We start from the raw sequence: 7465 nt of genomic DNA, 5'->3' as shown, positions 1-7465 counted from the left end.
CAAGAACCTCTCTTATATACGGACCGCCAAACGGTTGAACCCGAGGCAGGCAAGGTGGTCGTTGTTCTTTACTCGGTTTGATTTTGTTGTGTCTTACCGCCCTGGCTCCAAAAATGTTAAACCTGATGCCCTCTCTCGGCAGCAGGAATTAGTCGTTAGAGATCAGCAGCCCACTACAGTCATACCAACATCCTGCGTTTTGGGCGTCCTCTCTTGGCGGCTGGAGAGGGACATCAAGGCTGCTCAGGCTCAGGAGCCGGACCCAGGTGGGGGTTCACCCGATAGACTGTTCGTCCCCAGGATCTGTCGGAGCCAGGTTCTTCAGTGGGCCCATGCTACACGTCTCACCTGTCACCCCGGGGTCCGCAGAACCATTTCCTTCCTGCGCCGACGGTTCTGGTGGCCCAGTCTAGCTCAAGACACCCGGGAGTTCGTTTCTGCCTGCTCAATATGTGCACAGAACAAAGCCAGCAACCAATCACCAGCTGGGCTCCTACACCCCTTACCTGTCCCGAGCCGTCCTTGGTCACATGTGGCTTTGGACTTCGTCACCGGCCTGCCATCCTCAGCTGGTAGGACTGTGATAATGACTGTGGTGGACCGGTTTTCGAAGGCAGCCCACTTTGGGGCCCTGCAGAAGCTGCCTTCGGCCGCGGAGACCGCCAAGCTCGTCACGGAACACATCTTCAGACTGCATGGCATTCCTGTGGACCTGGTCTCGGACAGAGGACCACAGTTCATCTCCCAGGTGTGGAAGTCTTTTTGTGCAGCTTTTGGTGCAACTGCCAGTCTCTCCTCAGGGTTCCATCCTCAGTCTAACCGGCAGGCAGAGAGGACAAACCAGGACGTCGAAGCAGCCCTCCGTTGCGTTTGCTCTCGCCACCAGACCTCCTGGAGCTCCATGCTGCCCTGGGTTGAGTATGCCCACAATTCCATGACCTCATCTGCATCTGGAATGTCTCCCTTTGAGTGCTCCCTGGGCAACCAACCCCCCTTGTTTCCAGAGCAGGAGAAGGAGGTGGCGGTGTCATCCGTTCAACACCTGTACCGCCACTGCAGGCGGGTCTGGAGGGAGGCACGCGCCGCTCTCCTCCGCTCATCTGCTACCAACAAGAGACTGGCTGACCGGCATCGTCGCCCGGCGCCTGCCTACGTGCCAGGTCAGTCAGTCCTTCTCTCTACCAAGCACATCAAGTTGCGGACAGAGTCGAAGAAGCTCTCACCTAGGTACATCGGACCCTTCGAGTTGGTGAGGATGATTAACCTCGTAGCGGTCCAGCTGCGCCTGCCAAGAACTATGCGCATCCATCCAGTCATCCACGCATCCCAGCTGAAGCCCCACATCACAAGCCCCCTTCAACCATCACCCTCTCCGCCCCCACCACCTCGCATCATTGACAGTCAGCCGGCGTGGACCATTCGGCGCCTTATGGACATTAGGCGGCGGGGACGGGGCTTTCAGTACTTGGTGGACTGGAAGGGTTATGGACCCGAGGAGAGGTCCTGTGAACCATCGTCCAGGATTCTGGACAAGAACATGCTCTGGGAGTTTCACCGGCGCCACCCTCTCAAGCCCGGTGGTGCGCCCAGAGGCGCCCCTTGAGGGAGGGGTACTGTTAGGTACTGGGGCCAAGGCGGCTTGTTTTGTTTCAGTTCACTTCCGGTTTTATTTTGACATTTCCGGTTACTGGTTTCTCATCACACTTGTTGTCTTTACGTTCATTCATTGTTCGCACCTGGTTACGCACCTGTTTCCCATTCACTGTTGTGTATATATTCTGTGTGTTGTCCGGCACTTGTCGCCGGATCGTTTTGATTACTACTTCGAATTCGAGTTTGATTATAATTAAATCTTTGGTAAACCTACCTTCTGGCGTCCTGCGCTTGTGTCCAAACACCCCCCCGGACATTTTTTATTCAGTCATACTGATTATAACTATTTCTAGCAAGCTGTACAACAACTTCAAGGCTTAAATACATGAATTATGTGTAACTACTTTTATTCTAACAAAGGTCAAAAGTCTGAAATAGTGACACATTTTCTTAAGTCTTATATTAATACATATTTCTTAAATGCTTGAATGTTTAATTTATAAATGAGTGCAAAAAATAACTTTAAGGCATAATAATCAATTGTTGAGTCTTATTTCATTATTTTTACATGTTATGTAATATTATGAATGTTTATAATGATGTGTGGATGAGGCGGGATGTGTGCATCCATCCGTTTACAATCCTGTCAATTGTTTATTTTAAAAGATTATATTAGATCACACTTACACTCCCTGAAGACACCTAAACCTCTTTCAGTCAGATTAAGAGATCTGTCTGTTTTCTTGCTTACCATAAGAGTCTCAGTCCCCGTATAAATAATGCCCACCTGCACTTGTGACTTTGCTTGTTGGAATTCATTTATCAGAAATCAATAGCTGCCTCTGAGAAGCGCACCCAGTCCATTGAGCACTTTATTTCACTTCACTTGATCTGAGTCCACTGAGGCTGACTTTCTGCTCTGACAAGCATCCCACAGAGATCGAGGGGGTTCCTCACACAGCGTCTCTCCAACTGGTCACATAAAGGTGGAGGTTAATATGGTTGTGGGTGTGCCTCACAGACTAATGTTGTCTCAGTCCAGTTTGTATTGCTGCTTCACCAAACATACAATAATGTAAGCATTTATTTTATGCACAGGCTGAGCATACTTTTTAGGGAAAATTGAGTAGTCAAGGTATGCTAATAGGGTCTTTTGTTAAAGTGCATCTAGATTTTACAAAACATTGGTCTTTTAGATTCATATGAACTCACCTACAACAGTTCATACTTTTCCACTTTGTTTTTATAATTAAATGTTTACATATTGTGCCATAAAATACATTAAATGCACATAAAAAATATTAATAAAAAGTCAAAAAGCAGGTTTTTTGTCTGTTTAAAGATTTTTTTTTGTCTGTTTAAAGATTTTGGAATGGGGAGTTTGCATGTTTTCCCTGTGCATGCGTGGTTTTTCTCCGGGGACTCCTCCCACCGTCCAAAAATATGCTTCATTGGTTAATTGGTTCCTCTAAATTGTCCCTAGGTGTGAATGTGAGAGAGCGTGGGTGTGTGATTGTGGACACTCTACCCTGCGACAGACTGGAACCTGTCCAGGGTGCCCCTGCCTTCGCCCACAAGCGGCCAGGATAGGCTCCGGCAGCCCGTGACCCGAAAGGGAATAAACGGAAGACGATGAATGAATGAATAAAGATTTCGGAGCAACCATATTTGCAGTTTAAGGCTAAATGCAACAATTGAGCAGTAAAAATGGCATAAACTGTACTGATTACCTTGTTTCCTCATCAGTCTTTAATTGCCTGTATGAAGACAGACTATTATTATTTTATTTATTTTTCCAAAAAGGCCAGTTGCTCCAACTGACCTGGGTCAGTTGGAGCAACTCTCCCTATATAATATTCCTTAAGGGAAACAATGAGCCACTTGAGAAAAATTCCATTTCAGGTATGCCTGTCTCATTTCTACTCTCTAATTGATGATTTTTCACTCAAGCATTAAATTTATGGCTCAGTTCATTCAAGCAGCTGTTTGCAGTTACTCACCAGGAAAAGTGTCAGAGCCTGTTTATTAGATTACAATGTAAATACATAAACCCTGTCAAAGCTTATTTTTCCACATGAAATGCATCAAGTTTGTACAATTTGTGTATTTTTTTGAATAATTCCCATTATGAAAACTGCTTACAAGGTGTTCAGAAATAATTTAGGGAAATTAGCATCAAACAAAGAGACTGTGGGATGGAAGTCTGGTTATTTATGATTCAGTTGACATCTTAGCTATTTGAAAGCTATATCCCTGCATGTGCTAAACATATTTTATGTATTTAAGTCTTTTACTTGCAGTGTTTTTTCACTTGTCCTGTCCAACAGCTGAGCCAGCAGATCAGAGCTGAAGGCCTGTTGTGTTGGACAGATTTTACTGTTACAAGATGGGTTTATGGATCTTCAGACAAACAGAGTGTTGTTTGTTCAAAACCCCTTTTGTATTTGAGGCTAAGCTTAATTAATGATAATTATATTTATATGCATTCCTTGTTGGACTGGGTGGAAAAGGAAAGGAGAGAGAGTGGGATATTAGAAATGGGGATAAGGGGTTAAGAGGGGAAACATGGGGGGCAGTCAATAATGCAGAGTCATAACATCAGAGTGCCATAAGTAAATTGTTTGACTTAATTCTCACATACACACATTAACAAATGGTCTGCACACAGCTATTCCTACAGCCAGAAGATTTATTTCACAAGACTTATGCACACAGACAGGTACACACAAGATATGCGTAACAAATGTTCTTGAAAGGGGTGTAAAAACTGTACGTCAAAAATGAATAAATAAAAAATAAAATAAAAAATCTACTTTAGCGAATAATCATCCTTACAGTGAAGTACATCACTTGATTGACATGCAGAATGACCAATCGAACATCCTGTGACACATACATCAGCTGCCGGCTCAGATGCGCGCCAGGTCTCCGGTGAAAGACCGCTCTGGCCCACAGGAGTGTTTATGGTGGCCCGGGCTGGCCCTCGTGCTTCCTCGACTGGAAGCAAGACCGAGACTGCCTGTCGGACCCAACAGTCCTGCCACGGCGCCTGCTGCAGGTCCGTGCCTGAGGGATCCGAGCCCACTCAGGCAGCAGTGTCCCCAAGGCACTTTTTGAGCCCTACCCACCACTAATCACCATTACACAAAGCAAACATTCACATCACAACAGAAAATAAAACAAGGAAACTAATTCAAAAATTCAGCACTAAAGAGTCTCTGCTGACCGAACATAACACTTTGCATAAAGCCCATGTATTAACAAAAACATCAAGTGCGTTTGTGAGCTTGTAAAAACTAAACTCAATTCTTACACTAGCTACCAAAAGTCATCTTCAGACCCAACTCCTTGTAACCAATTTTTCCTCGCCATCTACAAGGGAGAGAGATTGAGAAAGAGAGGGAGAGGTAAATCTTTTGGTCCTTGTTGTTTCTCATGCCAAAAAAGTGTGAGCACCCCTGATTTAGATTTATACAAAACAAATACACTGACAAACTAACATTTGAAATCAATCCTTAAAGTGGACAAAAGCAGTCTGCTTTATTTAACACATTATTTTAATGCTTGCATTTGACCTTTAAGTTCAGACTGGAACATCTCTAGTATTGGGTTTCATGTTGAGTCAGCAACCTTAAAATCATTCATGGTCCATTTATTCACATATCCTGCTATCAAGTGTTCCCTTAGCTCTATTAATATAAGCTGCTCTCATTTGGGCATCACATAATATATCAAACCAGACCCATGCTGAATGAGCATCAAACCTCCAGTCACAAGCGCCTGAAAGATATCAAGAATTGTTGTTTCATACTTGAATGTATGTAACATCAGGGCTGATGAAGATTGATGATAGTCCTCAAAATCAGGTCTGACTGAAGTTTATCTGGACAAAAAAGAGGGAAAAAGCTTAGCCCGCAAATAAAAAAAAAATTGCCAGTATCTCAAACTGATACATGTTATTTTTGCCAATGTGCCTACATATAACCCAAATTCTTGAATCACTAAATCTTTGTGAGAATGTTCAACTTTTATATTATTGTTATACACTGAGTATTGTTCACCTTTATCATAAAAGGTTTGGGTTGATATCTTAGTTCTATAGTTTTTTGTTGTTTTTTAATTAACTGAGCACATTTTAATGCTTTGTCAATTTCACAATCCTTACACTAAAAGATCATACAGACAAAATATCATCTTCCGCATAATTTTGTTGTGAGTACCATATATATTTTAATGTTTTATAAATAGACACAACTTCAGACAGGGGCTTGAAATGTCCTTTACCTTTCATTGGACTGACACCAGCATTTTCAACCAGCATCTTGCCATTAATCCATGTCCCTTTCCTGCAGTCATTTTCAATCTTTGATTCTTTTTAAAGTAGGCATGTGCTGGGATTTATTTAGTCTCAGATAATAGTCAATAAACATTAAAGTATGTAATTGACTGTGGAAAACTTAACCCATAACCATTCTTTTCATATTTGATACATTGATTATAGGATAATCCAAACTTTCCTTCAAATCCCATTGTTTATAACTTGATCCATGCTTTCTCCGCTTTAGTAGATCATCTGTCACGGTGCATCTGTCAGCCTACCTCCCCCCTCCCTCCTCTGCTGATTGGAACCAGCTGCCCTTCATCATGTCATCACCTGCAGCCCTTTATAAGGAGATCCACCCCCAGCATTCAACGCCAGTTCGTTACACTCTCCGGTGCTTATGCCCGGCCACCAAGCTAAGTTGTATTTCTCAAACCTAGTGTCGTACTCACCTATCCTTGTTGTACGCCTTCAGGTCCTCTCCTCCACGGGTGCCGCTGGTTCCTCCTCGAGAGCTCCTCACCTCCTTCAGCTCAAGTCACGCAGTCCTCCTCGTCACGCTCATTGTGGTTCCCTCAAGATCCTTCCACACTCGCTACCATCCTCGACTCTGTCCTCAAGACGCCGATCCAGACGTCTACTACGATCCACGCTCCAAACTTACCTTCACCTCGCAAACTATTACTTACCTCTCTTGGACGTTCAAAAAATAAATCTGTTCCAAGATTTTCTGGTCTGAGTTTACTTCCAGGTTTCAGCAACTGGGTCTGCCACGTCATCGACGACATGACATCATCTTTCCTTTCTACATTCATATCAATACCTTTGCATCTTATTGGGGTCAACAACTTGCCAAATCACCCAATGTAACATGAATTGTAATATTTTTATATTGCATTTTCTTTTTGGGGCATTGATCAAAGGGTTTAAAGAACATCTTATTTGAAAAAAAAAACATTAGACAAAAAGAGGTTCAAGAAGTTTCTACCCAACTAAAATAGAATAGACTTTTTTTCCCCTTGTTTTTTCCTAAATTTTTCTCTACACAAACAGGATTTTTAGAAAGTTTGTCATTTTGAGATTTTCCCTCCTTATAGACACGTGCACTCACAAACCTTTAGTTACTATAATCAACAGTAAATTCAAACAATGACTGTTGTTTCAGACTTTAAACAAGATGTGACAAGTAAGAGCACTGCCTCAGCTCGGAGCATTTGGAGTCAAAAAACAAGCAAAAATGGTTTGTAGTGAAGCAGATTATTTTCTACAGCAATGACCTGGTGATTACATTTGACACTTAAACCCTACACTTTGCCTCAACAGTTTTGAAAGTGCTAAATTCTTGATGCTCAGAGAATACTTCCCCAAGCTCTGGGTAAAGAAGAAAAAAAAAGTTTTGTAATTTATGATCATTGACAGCTTACAAAGTTGAGATATCCCATTCAAAGCCTTTTTCTGCTTTCAGTAAAAACTAGCTTTTTATGTGGCTTATCTCAGTTCTGATCTGAGTCAACATTCAGGTACTGCACGTGTGTGTGTGAAATATAAAGG

The sequence above is a fragment of the Oryzias latipes genome, chromosome 14 (genome assembly GCF_002234675.1).
Source record: "Oryzias latipes chromosome 14, ASM223467v1".
Classification (NCBI taxonomy): domain Eukaryota; kingdom Metazoa; phylum Chordata; class Actinopteri; order Beloniformes; family Adrianichthyidae; genus Oryzias; species Oryzias latipes.
This window is presented reverse-complemented; position numbering follows the sequence as displayed.